The 24543-nt window shown below is 43.5% G+C and overlaps 1 pseudogene; it reads left to right on the forward strand.

Annotated features, from left to right (window-relative positions):
- The first annotated feature begins 1599 nt into the window (after positions 1-1599).
- Positions 1600-22619, forward strand: LOC116877263 (annotated as a pseudogene).
- The last annotated feature ends 1924 nt before the right edge of the window (positions 22620-24543 follow it).

Below are 24543 nucleotides of genomic sequence, written 5' to 3' on the forward strand. Positions count from 1 at the left end.
ATCTCTACCAGCCCATATTCTGAGATGCGCCAGCTGTCCCCGGCTGCTCTTCCCGCCTTCCCCCCATCTACCAATAAGCTTGGCCCAATTTCTTGTTATCCTTCTGATTCATAGCATGTTTCTCTAGGGAATTCCAAGATTTGGATAGTACAACAAAATACCCAAGAAGAGGAGAAAGATAGCTTCACAATAGATCTATCGTTCTCAACCAGGAGTGTCTTGAATCCTAGGGGACATTTGACAATATCTGGAGACATTTTTGGTTGTCACAACATGGGAGGCGTGTGTCACCAGCATCTAGTGGGTAGAGTCCAGGGATCCTGCTGAAGACCCACAGTGCACAGGATAGCACTCCACGGCTAAGAATCATCTAGTCCCAAATGTCAGTAAGGCTGAGGTCAAAAACACTGGGAACAGATGAAGACAAAGAAATATCCTCATATATTCTGTGGTTGAGGAAATGGCTTCTAGATTTTTGCTGACCATTGATTACATATAGAAATGGCGCTAGGTTCTATAAGAGAGTCTGAGAATAAAAGTCCTATTCATTGACATCAAGTCTCCAATTTACTTGGAAATAGTACATACACAGTGAAAAGTTGTGTTATTTATTAGCGCAATAGTTCACTTGCAAGGGAGATTGTACTTATATTAGTTTGCTAGGCCTGTTGTAACAAAATGCCACAGACTGGGTAGCTTAAACAACAGATATTTATTTTCTCACAGTTCTGGAGGCAAGAAGTTCAAGATCAAGTTGTTGGCAAGGTTGACTTCTTCTAAGGCCTCTCTCTTTGTCTTGTAGATGGATGTCTTCTCCTTGTGCTTTCAAATGCTCTTCCTTCTGTGTCTTTGCCTTAACCTCCTGTTTTTATAAGGACACCACTCATGTTGAATTAGGGCTCACCCTCTTGACCTCACTTAAATGGAATGACCTCTTTAAAGATACTGTCTCCATATACAGTCATGTTCTGATGTACTGGGAGTTAGGACTTCAGCATATGAATTTTGGAGAGGACATAATTTAGCCCTAACAGTACTCTTTTGTTATAACTTGATAAGTAGAAATATAAGAAACATGGAAAGTCATTCCAAGGCATTATATAAAGGCTATCAGACTAAAAAAGATTATTGAAATGCTAACTAAATTAGAGGAAAATGAGCCCAATACACATTAAATTGTTTTTCAGTAAGAAGTAAGAAATGTGGTTGATCTGAACAGGGGTGATATTTTAGGAAATTCTCCAGGAAAAAGGCCAGGTTACTTCCTATCCCAACATGTTTATTAAAACAGATTTATTGAGCTCCTGGTACATTTTTGGGCTTTGCTAGTCTTCTGGATAAAGAATGATTTCTTCCTTTTGGAAGCTCACAGGTACATTTGTGTGTGTTTGTGGGTGTGAGTGCAGTAGGGAGTGCAGTATTGGTATTGCATAAGGCAGGAGACTCCTCTATGGAAAAGATAAAAGGACAACGATATTTGTGTGGAACAAGTGCCGAAGAGCCCCACGGACAGGGTGACTAACTCTGACCAGGGTTGTGGGAGGGCAGAAATTTAGCTTGGACATATGGTAGACTGGTAGCTCACAGCTGGTATCCGTTATGATTGCTAAACTAGTTGCTGAGTATTTTGAATGTCACCCCTGGGGACTTGTGGAAGGTGGAAGAAGAGGTAAGACTGTGAACCAGATCTTGTGGGTTAGTAGGAGTTTGCCTGGCTGGGAATAGGTTGGGGAGGAAGAGCAGGGAATTACGGATATAGGGCATTCCTTTGAGATAATACGGGTTTGGTTCCAGAACTACTGCGAAGGATAGTCCCACGAATTTTTTTGTTCCCTAGTGCATATGAAAATTATGTTTACTCGATACCATAGTCTATTAAGTGCAATAGCATTATGTCTAAAAAACAAATTGCATACCTTGATTAAAAAATACCTTTTTGTTAAAAAGTGTTAACTATCATCTGAGCTTTCAGTCAGTTGCAATCTTTTTGCTGGTGAAGGGTCTTGCCTTGTTGATGGCTGCTGACTGCTTCAGCTGGTGCTCACTGAAGGCTGGGGTGGTTGTGGTAGTTTCCTAAAATAAGACAACAAGGAAGTTGGCTGCGTTGACTGACTCCTCCTTTCACTTAAACACTTAGAAGACATTGTAGGTTTACTCACTGACTTAATTTCAATATTTTTGTGTCTCAGGGACTAGGGATGCCCAAGGAGAGGGGGAGACACAGGGAAAAAGCTGGTCAGTGGAGCAGTCAGAGCACACGCAATGCTTAAGTTTGCTATCATATATGGGCATGGTTGGTGAAGCCCCAAAATAATCACAATAGTAACATCAAAGATCTTTGATCACAGAGCATCATAACAAATATAATAGTAATAAAAATGTTGGAAATACTGCTAGAATCACCAAAGCATGGCACAGAAACAAGAAGTGAGCAAAGGTGTGGGGAAAATGGCATCAACGGACTTACTTGGTGCAGAATTGCCACAAACCTTCACTTCATTAAAAAATGCAATATTTGCAAAGTGCAGGAAACCAAAGTACAATAAAATGTTCTTATGGAGGGGACTGTGTAGAGTCATGAAAAGGACGAGACTGTGGGTTAACATGAGGCAAGGACTGCATCTGTCTTGTTAATTTAGTGCTACCAGCTGACACATAGTAGGTTTTTGATAAATGGTAATTGAATAAGTAAATAAATGAAAGGGCACAGCATGGAGAACGGAGAAAGGGGTATGAGGAGGGTTTGGAGAAGAAATCTGGTCCATGTGCCCAGGGCTGCCCAGAAGTCAAGAGACACAGGGTTTCCCAATCCTAGCATCCCAGGAAGCTCTCCAGGGAGAGATATCTCCAGGGAGATGTGAGAGAAGAGATATTTAGGGATGGGATAGGAAGGAGAGGCTTCCAGCTGCCCTCCACACAGTCACTCAGAAAGGGTAGTTTTAGGGGTTAGATAGCTCTGGATCTCGTTCCATGAGACACAATCTCTGACTGTATGATTTGGTCATTGTAAGTGACCAAGTGTCAGTATTCTCATCTATAAAACCGGAACAACTATCATCTCACTGATTGAGAATTAAGTTAGTAAATGCATCCCAAGCATCACAGGAGTGCCATGTAGTAAGTGCTCAGCAAAATGCAAATTAATTTTAGTTCAGGATGTCCACCAATAGAATAGATCACTTTCAGGGTATACTTATAAATAATTTATTAACTCTACTGATGTTTGAAAATTTTTTAAAGGGGAAGAAAGCTGTCTACATATAGAGTTAAGTGACTTCAAGTACAGATAATATTGGCTTCAAAGATGAACATCTGGCTGAGGTCTCCAGCGAATGTGACCCAATATCAGTCAAGGTGTAAGTAGACAACCAGCAAGTGTGAATGAGTAGCTACAATATCTTGATGGTCTGCTAAGATGAGGGAGGAAGTTTCTGGGTATGTACCAGGAGAGTGGAAGTGGGAAGGTGAGGAGAAAGGAAATGATTCAGGAAAGAAGCTGGGACCAGAGGCAAACAGTTGATTTCAGGCCGTTGACTTAGTCTTTGGGTCCTACAGGACATGGAATGCAGCTGCAGGTGGAGACCTGCTACCCCGGGGATTCGGGAAGGCTTTTCCAACAGAGCTGGTGAGCCACAGTGGTTCCCAAAGATGCAGTGAGTACTCAGAGGAGGGAGAAAGCCCAGGGGCTGGAGTGGTTAGGGAAACCTTCCGGAAGAAGTGGATGGCAACAGGATCTGGAAGACTAGGGGTATTTGGATGGGAAAAAGTTTGGGTGTTGGAAGAGTTCTTAGGGTTTGTGTCGTATTTGATGGTCTTGGCTCAAGGGACCCAGAGTCATGACTCTTGTCTGGAGGTTGCACTCTTCCTCCTGAGGAGGTTCCTGATAGAAATATATGCTCAGGGAAAAGTGACAAATGGGAAATTACAATAAGACAAAAACCTTAAAATCACTGAGTGCTAACTATGTGTCAGGTACTCTTCTAAGCTATTTACACACATGTCATTTAATCCTCTTTTTACAGCTCTGTGAAGTAGTATGTAGTAGGCATGATTTAACCCTCACTCTGAAGCACGGTGTGGTCTGAGAGGTTAAGCAATTTTGCCAGAATGCGTTTAGCAAGTTAGTGATGGAACTTCTTTCTAGTTGACTTTCATCCTATCCTCAATGAATTGACTAGAATTCAACTATTTGGTAAAAGAAAACAGAGAAAGGGAGATGGGGAGAAAGGGGTGTGGAGAGAAAGAGAGAGAGAGAGAAAGAGCTTCTCCTGTTCTGCGGAATATGATAGGTCTTGAGCATCAAGCCTAAAACAGTCAAGAGTTGCTGGAAAATCCAAAGAAATAATGTGTATTTAAAAAATAAAGGAACACACACACACACACACACACACACACACAAAACTGAAGTATAATATGTACATAGAAAAGTGCGCCAATCACAAGGTTTCAGGCTGATTAATTATGATACAATTAACACACCTGGGAACCTCAGAGGCTCCCCTTGTGCCCTGATCTCCCCTGCCCTACTCTAATTTTCCCTTTTCTTTCTTAAAATGCTTTTTTAATGATTTTCCAGCCCCCGACCAAGAAAGGAAGTACTTTGCTCGGGAGGATTGGCTGAGGGTGATGACAGAGGGTTTGGCACCCTCAGTGAATAAATTGGAGGATTAATTTAAGGTCATCGAGAAGCAGGGACCAACAAAGAATTGGGAGGATGGACACAGGATTGTATACAGAGCCTCCTATTCCAGGCATTATTCTAGCAACAGTTTAAGTAAGCTTCAAGTGTAATTTTGACTATTTGTAATTCTTGCTGTAGTGCTGACCTAAGCTTTATAATCATTCCCTGTCATCTGAAATCAGGCTGTTTTGATTATCTGTGGGTGTTCTCTGGTCCTCCGAGCAGCGGACCTGCTTTGGCTCACAGCCTAAATGAAATTGATCCTCCTCCTACACAGGAGAGAGGACAGAGGAAAGAGAGATGGTTGGATTGGCCTAGCTCCGTTTACCCTTGCTGTCTCAGAGGTGAGAGATAAACGAAGCCCTTGGCCTGCAAGTTTGGGACTTAGCTGCCCCGGAGAAGCAGCTCCAGATACTGCAAATGGCTTCAGCCAGTGGGAAGCCACAGCACCAGAGACTAGGCCCAGGACCACTCACCCCAAGAGCAGTCCTCGCAAATATAACCCAATCAGCTCAGCAGCCCCACCTCTTGGCGGGGAGCTAAGTGGGGTTTGTGTCCCAGTTGAAGAGAGGGTTAGAAGTCACGGGGGAAGCACCGTTTGCTCTTGCTTCAGGGCTGGCGATGGGTTGGTTTGGTTGGTTTGGGCTGAACTGGGGAGTGGGGGTGCCGGGCAGGGAGGGGAGGTGGGATTGAGTTCATGTTGAGAAGTGATGGGAGGTAATGGTGGAAAAGAGGTTGCAGCCCATAGCTGAAGGCTTTGCATCTTGGGAAGAGACTTAATGGTATTGGATGGGTTATGAGAAAACCGTTGTTGGATTTTGAGCAGAGCAGTGATGCGGTTGTATTAGATGATGATCGATCGTAGAGTCAGTCAGTGGGTGCTGGGGGCCGAGGAGGATTGCAGGGAGAGAATGTTGCGGCATGAGGACAGGAGACTACTGAAGGACCCCGGTGATGTTCGGTGGGACTAGGGTGTGAGAGTGGGCAGTGGGAAGGTGGCTGGTGATGGATTCTAGAGACACTGGAGGAAACTGGTTGGGACCGAGAGAAATACAGTCCTAGAGTCAATCTCCAGAGAAAAGCCAGATAGGAAAGGCTGACAGGAAAAGCCCTGGAAAACCTTTGTCCTCCTGAACTCAGTGAGTAAAGAGTGACTCCTTCTCTTCTGTTTATAAGCTGCCGTTGTCATTGGTTCTGGTGGTGCCCTCCTTCACTTTGTGACTTGTTTACTCACCATCCCCCACCCCCAGCTTTACTGGGATTTAGTTGACAGAAAACATTGTGTAAGTTTAAGGTATACAAGTGATGATTTGATACATGTAGGTATTGTGCAGTGTTACAATGAGGTTAGTTAACAGTCCATCTCCTCACATAATTTTTTGTTGCTTTGTGTGTGTATGTGGGTGTGTGTGGTAGGAAGATTTAAGATCTACTCTCTTAGCAACTTTCAAGGATATGATAAGGTATTGTTAACTATAGTCACCATGCTGTACATTAGATTTGCCAGATCTTTTTCATTTTATAACTGGGAATTTGTACTCTTTGACCAACTTTCTCCCCCCACCCCCAAACCCATGGTAACCACTGGTCTACTCTCTGTTTCTATGAGTTTGTCTTTTTTAGATTCCACATATAAGTGAGAATATACAGTATGTTTTCTTTTTTTTTAATATTTTATTTATTTATTGGACAGAGAAAGAGCAAGAGACGGAACAGAAGCAGGGGGAGAGGGAGAAGCAGGCTTCCTGCCAAGCAGGGAGCCCGATGTGGGGCTTAATCCCAGGACTCCGGGATCATGACCCGAGCCAAAGGCAGACACTTAACTAACTGAGCCACCCAGGTGCCCCTACAGTATATTTTCTTTACTGTCTGACTTACCACTTAGCATAATGCTTCAAGGTTCATCCATTTTATCACAAGTCGTGGGAGGTCTTTCTATTTTATGGCTGAATAATATTGGATTGTATATCCTACCACACCTTCTTTATCCATTCATCCATCAATGATGCTTCCGTATCTTAGCTTTTGTCAATAATGCTGCCATGAACATGGGGGTGCAGGTACCGCTTTTTTAAATCTCGATTTCATTTCCTTCTGATATTTACTGATGAGTAGGGTTGCTTTACTCTTTTCTTTTTATCCCCATTTGCCAATCTTCTTTCCTTCTGTCTATAAAACCACTCTAATTTTATATCCCTTTGCTTGCAAGTGTTCTTACAAAATGTTTGTTTTCTTGTCTGCATGTAATTTTTTAAAATAAAGATTTTATTTATTTGGGACAGAGAGAGAGGGCACATGAGTGGGGGACAGAGGCAGAGGGAGAAGCCGACTCCCTGCTGAGCAGGGAGCCCAATGCAGGATTCGATCCCAGGACTCTGGGATTGCGATGTGAGCTGAAGATAGACGCTTAACCGACTGAGCCACCAAGGTGTCCCTGCATGTGATTTTTAAAACTTTTTATTTATGGGGAATTTGAGGTGAAAGAGTAAAATAAACTTTCTGAGCCCATTATTCATCTTCAGCCACCATCAGTCCATGGCGAATCTGTCCCTATCCACACCCCATCCACCTCCCTCCTTCCAGGCGTCGGATCATTTCATCCATAGATACTTCTGTGTGTATCTCTGCAAGGTAATAGAACCACAATATCCTTATTAATAACTTAAAAAATCTCATTTCCTTAATCTCATTGATTAGCCAGTGCTCAAATTTTCATCTCTCATAAATTTTATTTGTTTTCAGTTTATTTATATGACTCAGGATTCAAATAAGTGAACACATAAGTATACCTACATAGTGATTGATCGTTATTCCTTTAAGTTTCTTTTAACCAATAGGTTTCCCACTGAAGTGGGTTTTTCCCCTTGTAATTTATTTGTTGACAATCCCAGGTTGTTTGTCCATAGGATTTACCGTAATGTGATTCTGCTGATGGCTTCATTGTGGTGGTGTGACTTCTGTTTTCTGTAGTCTCTTTGATCTAGTTAGCTGAATTGAAGGACTTGATCAGATGTTTAATTTTTTGGACCAGACTTTTTCATGGTTTCTCTTGTGTCCTTCTATCAGGATGCCCATAATATATGGTTGTCTCTTTTTCGTGTGTGATATTAGTGGCCATTGATGACCCAAGCCTCGGATCCTGTCAGCTTCTTAGTATATTAGTCAGCTATCGGTGTGTGACAATACTGACACACACATTCTCTTAGAAATCCAGGCATGAGTTAGCTGTGGCGTTACATTCAGGGTCTCTCAGAAGTCTGAAAACAAGAGGTTGGTTAGGGTTGAAATCATTTCAGGCTCAACTGGGAAAAGATCTACTTCCAAGCACATGTGGTTATTGAGCGGATCGGGTCCTTGAGCTTGTCTGACAGGGTCTCTGTTCCTTGCTGATTGTTGGTTGGAGGCCATCCTCAGTTCCTGGGCACCTGGGTCTCTCCATATAGCAGCTTACTTCCTGGAAACCAGCAAGAGAGACAGTCAGTCGTGGGTCTGCTGGCAAAATGGGAGTACAGTTTTATGTAACGTAATCATGGAGGAGACATGCATCACTGTACTGCATCTCATGGATTAGAAGCGAGTCCCAGGTCTCACCCAGCATCCAAGGGAGGGGATTACCCAAGGGCATGAATACCAGGGATAAATGGGCTGCCTTAGAGTCAGCCACAATTAGATGTTGCAAAATGGTGATGTTCTAATTCTAGCATTCCTTCTTTGTTTGCTAGCCAGAACACTCCTAGAACAAGAAACTTCCCTTGATATATTATTTGGTTATCCATGGTATAATTCATAGAGGAAAGTCGGACTACATGCTTGATTCTTTCCTCTCATCTAACAGTTTTCAAAATGAACGTGTTGATTTCCTTGAATTATCCAGTGGCGACCAATTCTGTGGGCAGGTATTGTTAATTATGTAAATGGTAGTGCTAAGTATTGCATTGTGTTTATTCCTTTTTCGTGCTGTTTTCAGATCTCTTAATGCTGCTGCATGCACATCTAGTCCTTATCTTCTCTTGTTACATAGTATATTCGGATGTGTACCGTTTATTTTATCGATCTGTTCACCCAGTGGATACCAAGACTGCTTTCAAATCTCTGTCACGGTGACCATTCTCATACTTAACACCCTTGTATCTGCCCTGGAGCTGCTGGATGATAGAGTATAATGAGTCACTTTGCTTAAGTGCTGTCAATTGCTTTCCAGATGGCTGCACAAACTTACTTTCTCATGGAAATTATTTATTAACATATGTAGCTCAGCTTAATGAGAGAGGGAACGCCTCAGTGTCCTCATTAATTTTATGCCTTTCACTAAGCTGCATTTCTTTTTGAAAAAGATGTTATTTATTTATTTGAGAGAGGGAGAGAAAGTACAAGCTTAGAGATAGAAACTTCTACTAGATTTTTCCAGCCTGAACTGTTGTAATCTGGTAAATTATCCAAATTCTATTCCAGAAATGAGGGAGAAATTATCCAAATTATCCAAATTCTATTCCAGAAATGAGGGAGAAGTGGGAGGGGAGAAGAAGGAGAGGACAAGGGGAGAACTGGGGAAGAGGCAAAGAAAATTACTTCACATATTTAGGAAGGAGCAAGAGGGAACTTTGCCTTATCCTTCACCCAATCAGCATCTCATTTTATAGACATGGAGACTGGGACTCAGGAGTGAAGCCATTTCTCCAAGGGTGACTCTGTGCATGTAAGATGCTAGCCTAGTCTGTTGGCTCCCAGGTGAGGTCTGGGAGGGTCAGGGGTGGGGCCGGGGACCAAGGGTAGAGAGGGATGAGCAGGCAGCTGAAGACTGAGGTGGCTTGGGGGAAATCATTACTTAGGAGCCAGCAAAGGAGACACAATTGGGAGGTGGGGAACATTGGCCTTTTGTCATCTCATGGAGACGTGCTCCTTCGCAAACACTTTACAAGCAGCTGATGTAATCTTCATCACCACTCTTAGGAAGGAGTGATTTTCATCCCTTCTTCAGAGATGTAGGAACAGAGACTCACAGTTATTAAGTAACTTCCTCAATGTCTGGCAGTTAGAAAGTGCCAGATGGCAACTCACAATCAACCCAATTTGTTGATGCAAAACCTTTGCTCTTACACAGGCACACAAAGAGTGTTTCAAGGAGGGTGTGATTAATGGAGCCTCATGCCGAAGAAAGGTCAAGGAGAGTGAGGAGAGGAAGTGGTTTCAGAGCTTGTGGTCTTAGGTGGAAAAAGCCTTTCCCCAGTTTCCTTCGGCTGCTGCTGTGGGGCAGTGGGAGGTCATATCTACTGATTTGGGGAGCCTTGAAGATGAGGAGAAACACTGAAATCATTTTGGACCACAGGCAAGTGGAAATACATGGTTGGATCTTGAAGCCTTAAATTATAGGCAGCTTCAAACCGAATTTTTCTGGCTTAATCACAAAGTTAAGGAAACCATAAGTAACCAGTATGAAAGTGGCTTTTGCTTAAGCCCATAAAATTAGAATAGACAATAAAATAGAGAATATTCAAATGGTGTCAATGACAGAACTGCCAGGAGCAAGAGCAGAGAGATTCCGTGAAAATGTCCTTTGTGAGTGCCTGTGTCAGCAGAACCTAACAGAGTGGGAAGTTTGTCTGACTTGCAAGTCCACTGAAAAATTAACGTGTTGGGTAGCAAGGAGAAATTGATGATCGATGAGCTTCTCTACCTGCATTCTCTTCTTTGGAGAAGAGATTTCAATTTGGGCATCTTAACCAAGAGAGAGGTTTTTTTTTTTTTTTTTTTTTTTTTTTTTTCTTTTTCCCTTTCTCAAACAGCATGTTAATGAGTAGGGCAGAAATAAATCCATTGCTTCCAAAAAATACAGAGATTGTAGTTCAAGTGGCAGAGTGCCAGGCAAGTTGCATTTTGGGTTTTAAAAAACCCAGCATTTCATGACCATGGCAAAGACGGAGGCAGGGTTGACAGGAGGGGCTCTTTATTAAAGCCAGGTGTGAGCTGTCTCCTCTTCCTGGCCCGGATGCTGCCTGGGCCCCGAGGACAATTTCCTGTGGTGGTTGTGCCTTCTTGGCCTAAGTCCCTGGTGCACCAGAATCTTTTCTGTTGCTCCCACAATCCCTCTTTTTTTTTTTTTTTGTCCCTTTCTCCCCTTTCTTTTCCTTCCTTCCTTCCTTCCTCTCTCCCTCCCTCCCTTCCTTCTTTTCTTTCCTTTCTTTCTTCCTCTTTCCTTCCTGCTACAGACTGCGTGTTTGTATTCTGCCAAAATTCCTGTGTTGAGGCCCTGACCCCCATGGGGTCTTTGGGAGGTAATTAGATTTGGATGAGGTCATAGGAGCAGAACTGCCATGATGACATGGGTGTCCATAGAAGGTGGTAAAGAGACCAGAGCTCTCTGTTGGCCATCTGAGGACACAGTGAGAAGGTTGCTGTCTACAAGCCAGGAACTGGATCCTTACTGGAACTAGACCAGGCTGGCATCCTGATCTTGGACTCTCATTCTCCAGGTCTGTGACCAATGTTTGTTGGTTAAGCCCCCCAGGCTATGGTATTTTGTTACAGCAGCCTGAGCAGATTAGACACCTCTCTTGCAAAGCCTACTTCCTTGAGCAGTTTCACTACCATCGCTAATATCAAAGATGTTTAAAAATTATTCATAATTCCCACATTTGGCTCATGGCATTGGCGAATAGGATGTTATCTGTGTTCAACGTGACAGTAGTAGAACTTCTTTGACCCAAGAATGAGCATTCCTGTTTACCCTTAGCTGAGGAGAGGCAGCATTTGTACCTTTTGCTGGATAACTTCTTCTGCAAAATAAGGTGATACCGCTTGCCTCACCACAGACGTGGTGTGAATGAATGGTCAGAAGTGAATTAAAAATGTGAAAGTGCCTAGCTCAGTGCCTGGCGTGTGGAAGCTACTTGGTAAATTCTGGTTGCCCTGAATGTAAAAGAAGGATGGCTGATCCATTCCACCTTCCAAAGGAAAGGGGGATCTGTCCCTTCCTTGAAGGAAAAGAAGTGAGAAAATCCTGAAAAGGGAGGAGAGAAGTCAGGGAATGGAACTTGATGATCTGTGCTCTGAGCCAGCTGCTTTGTAGGAGATGGAAGGTATTGGGAAACTTGTAGAATTTGAAGAAACCTGGAGAGAAGACAGCATCATCTTGGGTACTGGATGGCGACATTTTATTATGGGCATTAAACTGGTTAACACCCGAGGTCACCTAGAGAAACCCTGTGGAGGGACCTGCAGGGATCACTGTTCATGTTCAAGCTGACGCTTCCTTCTAACCCACAAGGTTAATGAGAGCAAAGCTCTCAAGCGATCTCCACGGTGTCAAATCCAACATGTGTTTTTTGGTTCTGGCTTTCTTTGACCGCTGGAAAGTTTCTGATATTGGGGACATCCCCCTCCAAAGTCTTCTTTTCCAGTGGCTATGTGACAAAATCGATCTAATCTGTCTTAGGATCCTTCTTTGGGTTCTCTTCCTCTGTGTGTCCTTCAAGAACTGGTGTTGCCAAGGTTTTGATGCTTATCTTTCTCCCCTCCTTTTAGGTAATTTGATTTCTTCACTTTTAACCCCCACCTACATATAGACGACACCCAGCATACAATTGCTGATCTTCCTCATGAAGTCCTTCTAATTCAGCTTGCTCTAGCCAGCTGCCACACCCATCAGATCTCCCTCTCGCGTGTCCCTGCACCCCCTCAGCCCTCCAGCCCCATCCCAGAGCTGCTTTAGGCGAGGCCCCTGCTTCTCGTCTGGAAGAGCTATGACTTTCTACCTGATGCCCTGACATCTGGTTTTGCTCTCTCATCCCTTTTGGCAGGAAAGTGAACTTTCTAAAACACATAAGCTTTTAAAAAAAATTCAACCTGATAGTTTGTCTTTTAATAAATAAACTTAATATGTTGCTACTGATTGTGATATTGTCGTAATTGGACTTACTGCTACTATCTTAAAAATATGTATTTTTATTTCTCCACAACTCCTCTTTCTCTCCATTGTTTTGAAAACTGTACATTTAATTTTTTTGTTAAGTCATCTATATGTTTGTCATATACATGGATGTCCTAACTACTTCTAAAATGATCCAGCAGGTCTGTCCTCATCCTTAACAGGACATATATCACTGAATGTTTCAAATATCACTGCTGTGCTTGGGGTAGAGTTGGAAAGTTCTCAACTTGAGCTCACAACAGCATCTTGCCCAGAAGTGCACCCTTCCGGTTTGTCTTTGTTCTCCCATACTTGTCCCATAGCAGGCAATCCCCAAATTTTGATGGTTGGCCGCTACTGAGATGTGGACCTCCTGGAGACACAGAGGCCAGAAGGTAAGAAAACTCAAGTCAGGGAAAGTTCTGCATGTTGAACTGGGCTTCACATACTCCACTGGGCATTTGAGATCTTCCTTTTCTGAACAGAAAGTCTACCTCAGAAATCCCGACTTCCTGGCAGACCATCAGGGTGTTCAAGGGTCCTTAATACCGGAGTCCTGATCCTCTTACTGTAGAGAAGCCGTCCTCACCCACTTAAGAGACTTCAGTGTTTAAAGAGTGATGTCCTGTAAGCTGACTTGTCCTTCATCAGATGATTCGTAGCCTTAAATTGGAGTCTTTGGATCCGTGGGTCAGTGTTTGTCTTCAGCGGGCAACTCCGCGGTGGAGACGGGAGTTGCTGATGGCTGATGGGATAGCAGTTTGTGTGAAAAGCTGATCTCAGATAATCCATAGAGCAGATAATCTGCTTTAGGCTAATCAGGTACCTTCTGTGGAGAAAAATAAGTCAGTAATATACTCTCAGCAAGAAATTTTGTCAGTGGGTTGTCAGAACTCAAGGGTGTGATTACAATCTAACTTCAGTGTAACTTTGACTCCTCTGTGTATTTTTCTCATTTATCTTGTGAGTCATAGAAATATTTTGATGATGGCAGCAAAGCCGATGGCTATTTGTATTTGACTTTCCCCAAGCTGGAAGAGTCTTATCCAACTACAGGGAAAAAAAAAAAAAAAAAAGAGTGCCACATTGTTATGGTTCTATATTTCTAGCACATGACCTCAGCTCTTCGCCCTTATTGGAAATATATGAAGTTTAGAAGACTGAGCCCTGGGTGCATTGGGCATCCGGGTTTGCTGCAAGTTTCTGCAGTCTGGGCTCCTAGCTGGTTGCAGGCGGTATAGGAGACATAGCATGTTTTTGCTTGTCCAACATCCATTTCTATCCTTCTAGGAACTGAATGCTTTTCTCTTATGGAGAACATATTCCATAACCTGAGACAGGTCTCCCATGCCACAGAAGAAGCCACATGATCCAAGAATAATTTGGATATGCGACCCAAACAGGACATTTTTGCTGGAATAATTGGAAAATACTCTCATTCCACCGGAGCTCTGTGCTGGTAACCATCTTCAACCTTTTGGAGAACACTTGTCCAACAGGTGGAGATAGGCACTGCTCTCTCTAGAGACATCTATATTTTGGGGTGCCTGGGTTGCTCAGACTGTTAAGCATCGGACTCTTGGTTTTGGCTCAAGTCATGATCTTGGGGTTGTGAGATCGAGTCCCATGTCAAGCTCAATGGGACATCTGCTTGAGGGTTCAGTCTCTCTCCCTATGCGCCCCCCCGCATGCTCTCTCACTCTCTTAAGAAAAAACAACCTTAAAAAAAAGACATTTACATTTTTATTTCAAATTTATTTATAATAAAATTTGAATATATTTAAGATGTACAACATACAATGTGATGACTTGATACATATAGTAAAATGACTACTACAGTCAAGCTAATTAACATGTCATCTCCTTAAATAGTTACATTCCTCTTCCTCCTCCTCCTCCTTCTTCTCCCTCTTCTTCTTCTTCTTCTTCTTCTTCTTCTTCTTCTTCTTCTCCTTCTTCTTCTTCTTTTTTGTGGTGAGAGTACCTGAAATCCATTTTTTTAACCAAATTTCCAATATTTAATACAGTATTGTTAACCCATGAATGTACTGCGTATTAGATCTCTAGAATTTTTCATTCTGCATAAATGCAACTTCATACCCTTTGACAAAAATCCCCCCACCCCACAACCCCTGTTCTACTCTCTGCTTCTACGTATTTGTCATTTTTAGATTCCACATGTAAATAAGATCATGGAGTACTTTTTTATTGTGGCTGGCTTCTTTCACTTAGGTAATGTCCTCTAGGTTCATCCATGTGGTTGGGAATAACAGGATCTCTTTTTTCTCAGGCTAAATAATATTCCACTGTATGTTTGTGTGTGTGTGTGTGTGTGCATGTGTATGACACACATTTCTTTATCCATTCATCTGTTGATGGACACTTAGTTTCTTTCTATGTCCCAGCTATTGTGAATAATGCTGCAATGAACATGAAGGTGGGGGTATATTTTGGAGGTATTGATTTCATTTCTTTTGGGTATACACCAGAATAGGGATTGCTGGATCCCCTGGTAGCTCTATTTTTAATTTGGGGAGTGGGGATGACTTCCATATTGTTTTCCATAATAGCTGCACCAATCTACCTTCCTACCAAGACCTCATCCAACCACATTCTTGTATCCCAACCACATCCCCACCAACAGCTGTCATTGTTTACCTTTTGGGATAACAACTCTGATGACATTATTGCAGACCTCATATCCAGCTTTGCCTGAAGTCAAATGCACCCAAGTCTGTAAACCCCTGGATTTCTTTCTTGGCTCTTGCTAATTTGAGTCGAATATCTGTCCCTTGAGATTGAAAGTGTCCTCATCCTTATCCATAGAAGTTGGGAGTGGGAGTCATTCATCAGAAATCTTGATGAGAAGCTCATGTATGCATTTCACCCAGTCTGGGCCCAAGCTATTGATGCTGTGTGCTTCATTACCGGGCCCACCCAGGGTGTCAGTTAATGAGGCTTACTGGGCAAACATTGATTTGCCCAAGAAGTCAACTTATTTGATTAATGGAAGCAGGAGGAGCCAAAGTCAAAACTGGGGACAAGGAGAAGAGGAATAAGACCATGTAATAGGGCATCTGCTTGTCCTTGGAACCAGACAGAAACCAGAAGTATTGTGTGCCTACCTGCAAGAAGGGCCAGCAACTGAGGATGTCCCTCTCTGGACACTCGAGCTGCTTTCTGTCCGCTCACCCAAGGCTGCTGAAACACCAGTTTACCCAGAGAGTCAAAGTCATTTTCCCCAGTCTGCAAGGTCTCCCAATTTCTAGGCAACTTCTCCAGTCATCAGAACACACTTCTTCCCTGCTTTGGGGAAAAGATAAGCAGCAGTTAGAATGAGTCAGTGGGCACAAGATTGTACAAACAACAAGGGAAAATGTCCCATAGATGAATGAGACAACGTGTGTGCTCTGTGTAACTAGAAGCCTCTGCAGAACAGGTAGATGTTCTAGAAATTCAAGGTGAGGAGGACAGGATGGGGAACCTCAGAGCTTGCCACCTCCTGACAGAAGCTGTGGAGCTTCTGACTCAGGCCCACACAATCCAACTGTAGTGAGTCTCTGTGGGGTAGGAGGGGTGGCAGGGGAAGAAGGAACAGAAATGAGTGTGTAAGGCAAAGCAGATGTGAGGAGGAGGGCTGATTCGAGATTAGAATCTTGTTCTTTCCTTCTGTGCGTCATCTTATGAAGGGACCCCTGAATCTTAATATGGACTGGAACAGAAACAAACTGTCTTTGGGGGCAAAGCATGGGGGTGGTTCAGGAGGATGGAACAGGAGAGGAAGTGGTTTTGTAGGAGGATGAAAAAGAGGTGAGTGAAGACCGTTTCTTAACCAGAAGCTGCCCTCGAGGTATGCAAGGAAGGCAAGGAATTCTGGACTTCTAGGGAGACTCCAGACCTCAGGTCCTGACCCATGTAGAGCACAGAGGGCTGGGATCAGAAGAAGCCTGCTGAAGAAGTGGGATTTGCTGCCACAGGAAGGTCTCCTGTGCTGACCAGTCCTAGCCACGACTGACATTTAAACAGGAAAGCATGCACACAGAACAAGGGAACATGCTCTACCCACTCCGTCTAGACACCTTGGGCTGGGAGACTGGTCCCTTCTGTCGGTCTCCTCATGGTGTATAATCCATTACCTCAACCTTCCTGGCCTTTCGTCCACAAACTCCGCTGTGTATCACTCATTCAGTGCCTACGTGCCACATGACATGTCCTGTCAGTGCCAGGACAAAAGAGTGAAGGGACACGTGGTTTCTGCCTTCACCTTTCTGCCTTCTCCGTGTCTGTCAAACCCCTCCATCCAATTGCCCTTTTCAAGGGCTGATGACTGAGGTGTGCACACAGTCTGTGTTCCTAACCAAGGAAAAAAACCTTCCGAGTCTGTGGTGCGTCAGCATCCTCCCCCTGTCTCCTGTTCCCAGCCTCTGCCCTGCCAGTTGTGGTTCCTCAGGCTGACCGTGGGCAGGAAGCCTCGGCTGGCCTCCACACCATCAAGGTCTTCCCTCTGCTTCTCCAGCCCTGCCCCCAAACAGGGAGACTCTGGGGAAGCCAAAATCTAATCATTCACTCCACTGATTTAATGTGTAACAAGAATGGGAGATATTGCCCTAGGAAAGAGCTTCCTAACACATCTGAAATCCTTGCAGCGGTGTCAGAGATGGAACTAGCTAGACAGCACACATTAGACATTATTATTTCTATTCCATTCATTCCCATTTAACAGTGGGTTCCTCACGTGAAACCCAGCTCAGAAATAGTCAAATGACCTGTCACAGTCACCACTGAGAACTCCCTCCATCACTTACCTGATAGCGTGTCCTGAAGAGAATTAAAAATACATGGAGAAAAGCTGGTTAATTCAGTTGCTGTCTAGAAACCTTGAGCCCGAGTCTGTCCTGGGCCTCTTCCAGGGTTCTAGAACACACAATGACATTAGATGGGAGCTTTCAACTCTGGGCCCTCAGGCATTGACAGGATGTGACTTGCTCATGGGTTCGTGGTGGGAGAGTGAAGTGTGTGAAGGCAGGTGACCAAAACCTCGACGTGGGCCAAGGGATGAGAGCTTTACCTGAGGCAGGAGTGTTTTACTGGTTGCTCTACTTGGTACTAGAACAAATCTGACAAATTCTAGTCTGCACGGAAACCTCTTACAGAGCACCCCGGTCTTGTCAGCAACCCTCCCTACATGGTGCTATCCCCAGCTTGGGTTCGCCATGGAGAGACTTCCTTTTGGGTACCTGGGGCAGACGTGGCCACAACCACAGGAGTCCTGGGCTGAGTCTTCCTTGTGGTGAGGAGACAGGGCTGGCTGACATGAAGGAGCCAGTACTCCAGGATCATGCTGGTTGACCAAGCTGGTCAGTTGAAAAATTCCTTAAAAATACCCCAGGGAAGAAGGAACAGAAATGAAATGAAATAAAATAAAATAAAATAAAAACAAAATTTTTATTTTGTATTGTTTTTTAAGGACTGAATATTCCAAGACCCCGATGTCAGAAAAGAGAGCTCTATGACTCTTATACAACTGGCCATGTTGCAAGTTTTAAAAAAATTAGCTAAAAGACTAGAAATTATGGTTACAAAAATATCTCTGCTAATAGTTTACTGTCTGGCTTGAGTGAGTTTGACTTTAAGGTGTGGTGGCTCTGGAAATTTATCGTGAGTCACTCCATAATAACAGGCTGCACTATCAGGCATCAGCCCACACACAATTTTCCAGCCCTGAACTTTGAATGTTTCTTACAAAATGAAAATAATACAGTCTTATGCTTTATTCTAGGGATGAGGTGGTTGATACCACATTAGACTTTGCTGAAGACTTGTGAATTTGATGTTTCCTATGAAATCAAAATGTTTGGAGGAAACCTCTTGTTTTCCGTTGGCAGACACAAATCTTTAAGAGAAAAACCATGCGCATACAGTCTGTTGTCTATAGGTTGATTGCCTCCTTGTGTGTTATTTGCTTGACCTGGACTGTCGTCTCTCCAAGTTGCCATCTCAGCCCTTGGAATCATAATTACACATTCGAAGGAAGACTAAACTAGCAAACACAGATGGTTATCTCTCCACTTGCTTTATTTTCTCCTGTCTTTTTCTTGTCTCTGTTCTCTTCCTGCATTTGGAAAACCACAGATATGCTTTCTCCTGTACTGAATCAACATCATGGAGGAGACAGTAAGTAGATACCTTTTTTCTTTATACATGGGGCTTGGTCTAGAGTTTTAATGGTTATTCCAGTGCAACTGGGCTCTTGGAAGACCAACTTTTATTGTGTCAACTCATGAAAGCCTGAAAGCCTTTCTCCGTCTGGGACCTCTTCTTGACTCATCGAAGTCTTCCTCAGCGTTCATGGTGCTGCTAAAATCCTTCTTTCTGCAGGTTTCCTGCTTGTCCTTGTCTCTTCTTCAAGATTCCCATGACAAACACCACATACATCCATTTTGGACGCTCGGTCTCTGTGTTTAACTCATCTTTGCCTACTTATCTCCTCAAGTGGTCTGTAATTTCCTTGAGGGGGAAAAGTATTTTGTTTGTTTCTGTCATCCTCATTGTTTAGTGCACGGAAGGCACCCCAGAAATGCTGATTCATTTGTAAGGGTAGTTTGTATGTACATTAACTCTCATTTAGGGCAAAACTGTGTGACGGATACCTTAGGAGGCTTTTTCACCTCCACTGTCTTGTTGAATCTTCCTAAGGACCCAAGGAGATAAATATCATCATAATTTTTTAGGTGGTAGAACTAAGACACTAAGAACATCCCTGGTGTCTCCCAAGTCAGGAAATGGCATTCCATCTGTACAGCGAGAATAGGATTATCAAGGCTAAGTGGCAGGGATGCTTCCTTGTCCAGAGAGGGAAGCCTGCTTAGGAAGTTGGCTTGAGGAGCCCTGGAACCTGCTGGATGTACTTCAGGGAATAACTGTGCAAGCTGCTGGCCCGCTCCCACCCACTGGCCCGGACCCACGGCCCCAGCTGGGGCTGGAGACCTGCCACTCGAGTGTCTCTCTAAAGTCCTCCGTTCGTTCTTCTGATTATATCCTTGTTATGCTAACTGACATCACAGGATCCTGATGACCGTGGGCAGGGAGACCGCCTCTGTAAGCTCTGTCTTTTATTTTCCCTGGATTGTGCTATTTTTTTTTTCCTCTATTTGATGGACTTGTGTCCTTTGCACCGTCTCCCAGACCGCTTCCTTGGCAAGTTTTCTTTCAGAGTTGGCTCCGGGCAGAAAGGATAAAGGAGAGCATCTGGCCCAGAGGATAAGGAAGCTACTCTGCAGGAACTGCTCTAAAGTCCCTTGAACCCATGGTGGGTGAGGGGGCTCGCTGCAATCTGCGTATCTGTGCTCACAGAGCAACATGGCTGCACCGTGCACTGGGCTGCTCGCCCCCCACGCGGTGAACTCGAACCAGCTTCCCTGGATGAGAGTCTGCATGACTGTAGTAAGGAATGATCCCGGTGCCTAACAAAAGAGCATTACAACAAAAAGAGAAGACTTGGCCAATGTACTCCAGTGGTTTTATATGATTTTCTTATGTTAGTCAATAAACCAGTCTTGGTGGGGGAGGGCTGTGAAAAGTTTCACCCATACACGGCAGTTTCTCAGTGTCAAATGTCTGTCACAAATTTTGCTTGTGGTCACCTCCAAAGCCTACAATTTAAAAAAAAAAAAAAAAAAAAAAACACACAGCAATTATCTCAACCAAAGTGCTATTGAGTGCACTTTCCAGTGGTTGGTCCTCAGGCTCCTTTCCCAACAATGTTTTCCTCGTGCAAAAAAGCCCAAAGGAGCGTGTGCGTGGCTCCTGAAGCCGAGAAGTCAACTCTGCGGAAAATTTGCATGCCGTAATTGAGTTGCCGGGAATACTCAAGACATAATTCTTCAGGCTTGCAATGATGATCACGGGTCCCTGCAACCTTCCAGGCTGGCAGTGGAAATGGCCACCAGACTCTTCCAGTCCCCTGTCATCTGGGTCTTAGATCGAAACCTCATAACCCAGCTCAGATCGCCTGGTTTTTAGGAGGTGATAGCTGGTGAACCCTCAGCTTTCCTCACCCTTAAGCTCCTGCAGGAGGTTAGGATTTTATTACTCCTTTGCCAAGTATTATGTTGGACCGAACAAGTTAATAGAGACATCTCGCGACCCTGGCTACAGGGTGTGCTCTTGGAGGGAAAGCCTGTAGTAGATGCAGAGTATTTTTGAATGAATGAACCGAGAGATGAATTTTGCACTTTTTGGAATTTTGGGAGTGATTTGACCCCATGCACATACATGACATGGAAGTGTGCCTGGGCTTGAGGAAGTCCCTGGGCTGAAGTTGAGGAAGAAGCCCCAATAAAATCCCTGTGGATAATTTTCAAGAAAATTACTTGGCCAGTCATTCCTGGATGCTGGGCTGAATTTAACATAGGGATTATGAATCTGCAGAAATTCCTTGTCTGCCCTAATGCGCAAACATACAATATGAGATGAGTATGAGTATTTTTTGTGTTTGCGTATGTGTGTGGGGGTGTGATAAATCGGATCCTGTCACTGTCCTGCAATGAAGCAGCAGACACAACTGACTTAAAGGAAGCTTCCCTCACTCCATCATTCTGCCAGGTTATACCCTGGGATCACCTCTTGTGTGTGTATTCGGGCACCCTTTTCTCTGAGTCTGGATCTTGAATCATAAAATGCTTCCATGGTGGAAGCTTTAGACATCCAGAGTCCCAGAAAGCTCAGACAGTAAACCTTAATGTGCAGATATGGAGAAGTGTTGGGAGGATGTTTCTTGGTATTATCTAGGTTGAAGGCAGGTGAAAACTTTCTTCTGGAGGTTTTGGATGGCTGTCTCTATGGTCCTGAATTCCCAGGGCCAAACAGAGGCAAAACTGCCCAATGAAATCTACCTCTGGAAGTTTCTCATTTCCCTTCCCCTCTATTGTCTGCTCTTTCCCAAGATAATGGTGCATTTCTGAAAGGTAATGAGTTTGCAATGGTGTCCAATCTGTCCGTTGCACAGATGGCCTTTTTCCTTGGCCTCTTATCAAATGCTGGGTCCAAGATGATACTCCTTTGGATACTTGATACTTGAGATGACTCTGAGTTCAACTGGAACCTCCAGTGAAGGCTAGTGCTAATAATGACATGTGCTCTGCTGGGCAGCATTTACAGAAGTGAGTACCGATTGAAGAGGTAATGGTTCTAGGGTGTTCTGCACTGGTCAGATCATGTGTATTCTGTTCTCGGAGCTGTCCTTTAAGAGGAACATTGGTAAATAGGGACACATTCAGAAAAGGGTGAGAAAATATGAGGACATGTTGTGGGAGGAATGAGGAAAGATTTGGGTATTTGCAACCTGACTAAAAAGGCCAGAAAGATCCTAGAATCTGACCTAGTTTGAACACCTGTCTGGTGTTTGAATTCATCTTCCATGTATCTCTACTAGATTAATTGACTACACTTGGTCTGAATATCTGTCATGACTTAAAACTAGAACCAAAAGTTCTGTTCCTTTCTGCTGTGGACTCTGGGCAGCCAGGGTTGGTGAAGGATCTCAAGACGGCTGGGTGAAAACTTGCTCTAAAAACCATTGACTGGGTAGCTTTTGGGGAGATCATACCCTGAAACCAGAAGGTCATTGCTAACTCCCTAAAATCTTGGAATTAGACACTTACTTCCAAGTTGACTACTCTCCCTGAGAAACCCCCTGTTACTGACTGGTCTTACTACAAGGCCAATGTGGTGAAGGCTGGTTTGGTAGATGACCTTGAGAAGAAGTTCAATGCCCTGAAGATTCCTGTGCCAGAGGATAAATACACTGTTCAGGTGGATGCTGAAGGAAAAGAAGATGTGAAAAGTTGTGCTGAGTTTTTGTCTGTCTCAAAGGCCAGGATTGTGGAATATGCAAAACTGCTGGAGAAGCTAAGGAACATCATTCCATTTGATCAGATGACCGTTGAGGACATGAATGAAGCCTTCCCAGAAACCAAATTAGACAACAAGAAGTATCCCTATTGGCCTCACAAGCCAACTGAAAATTTATAAACTTGAGTTGGGGAGAGAGCTCTGGCCCTTGTATTATAAACACTGGACATTAAAAATAATGGATACGGTTAAAAAAAAAATACTAGAACAAAAAACGTAAAACTCCAGAACATGGCAGCCTCCTTTAAATATGTTAAGCAGAATGGTGTAAAACCTCTGGAAGTCAGGACCTTTGCCAGTGTGAAGAAATGAGAGGAAGGCATTCTTCTCCTTCAATATGGCCCGAAGATCTTTGGGGGAAGTGTGAGGATTTAAGAGTAGGCACTGGCACTAGATGTAAGATCCCCACCAGTGTAAAGATCTGCTACATTTATTTATACCTAGTCAAGTTAAGTTAAGTTTCTTTGGTGACAAGGAATATAAAACCCCAGGAGCCAAACTTAAGTAAAAAGAAGCTGTAGCATGGGGCACTGGGATGGTTCAGGCGGTTAAGCATCCCTCTCCTGAGTTCAACTCAGCTCAAGTCTTGATCTCAGAGTTGTGAGTTCAAGCCCCATTTTGGGCTCCATGCTGGGCATGGAGCCTACTTAAGAAAAAAAAAAAAAGATGTAGGGAAGAATTCAATGGTCCATCTCATCAACCAGAAACAAAGTATTGGCCAATCACTGAAGCTAAGCCTGTAAATTCCAGCACTATAATTATTAGGGCACATGGTTTTTTCCTCTACTTGTTTTTATTGCTCTACTCTTTCTCAGATGGCTCCCTCCCCACTCTACTTACAACTTCTCCCCCATAGTTTTGGCCTGGTTATATCACTGTCTCTCACCACCTGGGAATCTCTGACCATCAGAGAATCCTGGCTCTGCCTGAATTTATCTCTCAACTCCCTCCTGAAGAATTAGCTTCTCTGTGCCTCTTAGTCCTATAAGTCTAGAGAAAAAGATTCAGTTTGGCTCAACTCAGCCTTTGGATCCACTCTCCTTGGATCACATGTACAGCCCTGCTCCAATCAGCTACAGTTTAGGGGCACAAAGTCACACAAGTAGGTAGAGATGGGTCCTTTAAGAAGTACGTGAGGAATGGCAAAGATCAGAATACCTTCTAGAGGCATATAGCTTGAAGCCAAAGAAAGCAATAATATCTAGGGTGAGATATCAGTTCTACAGAAAGGCAAGGGTCCTTTAAATCTAACCTCATAGATTCCTATCTGCTGTCCTTAGTTTTGCTCTGTAATTATTCTCCTTTTTTGTTGTCATATAGAACCCTTCCCTTTTCTCATCTGATTTTGCTTTGCTTGAACAAATTTGTATTCTTTTTGTCCATGAAATTTGGCAGTGGTCTTTCTTCTCTTTATACTTGTTTGTCCTCAGAACGTTGAGTAGTAAGACTTCAAAAAACTGCCCCCAATAGCCTCTGTCTTCTGCAATATATATATGTGTATTTTTTAAACAGGAAAAATCAGAATTAGTTTCCAGTGTCATATCCTATCTTTGAGGCTGCCTCTTCTTTCAACACAGAGTACAGAGCATGATGACAAATGAGAAACAATCATTTCACACATCCTGGTAAAATAAATCTTCCCTGTCAGAACAGCAGGTGATTAGATCTTCATTTTGATGTAGACTGCAGCATCTTCAGAAATGAATCAGTAAGGCCTGATTTGAAAGAAAATGCAAATTTCCAGCCAAGGAATCTGTTGAAGAGACTATATGCCTGTGTAAAGCAGTGTAGAAGTGAATCCATTCGGTCAGGTGGTCTCACACCAGTGCATTCTGTAGCCTAGACCCAAGGCTACACCCACGTTGTAGACCATGGGTGTGGTGGAAGCACTTTGTACCTTATTTAGTATTTATCTCTACTCATTGTGGCGTTATTATTAGCTATGAAGTTTGTTGAAGCATCAATATGCCTGAGTCATTTCCCAGGTGGAGCTGAGGCTTGAGTCCTATAAATTATTAATCTTGGGGAAGAAAAGCTTTATTCA

Source organism: Lontra canadensis, unplaced genomic scaffold (assembly GCF_010015895.1).
Source record: "Lontra canadensis isolate GAN:19392208 unplaced genomic scaffold, GSC_riverotter_1.0 scaffold51, whole genome shotgun sequence".
Lineage (NCBI taxonomy): Eukaryota > Metazoa > Chordata > Mammalia > Carnivora > Mustelidae > Lontra > Lontra canadensis.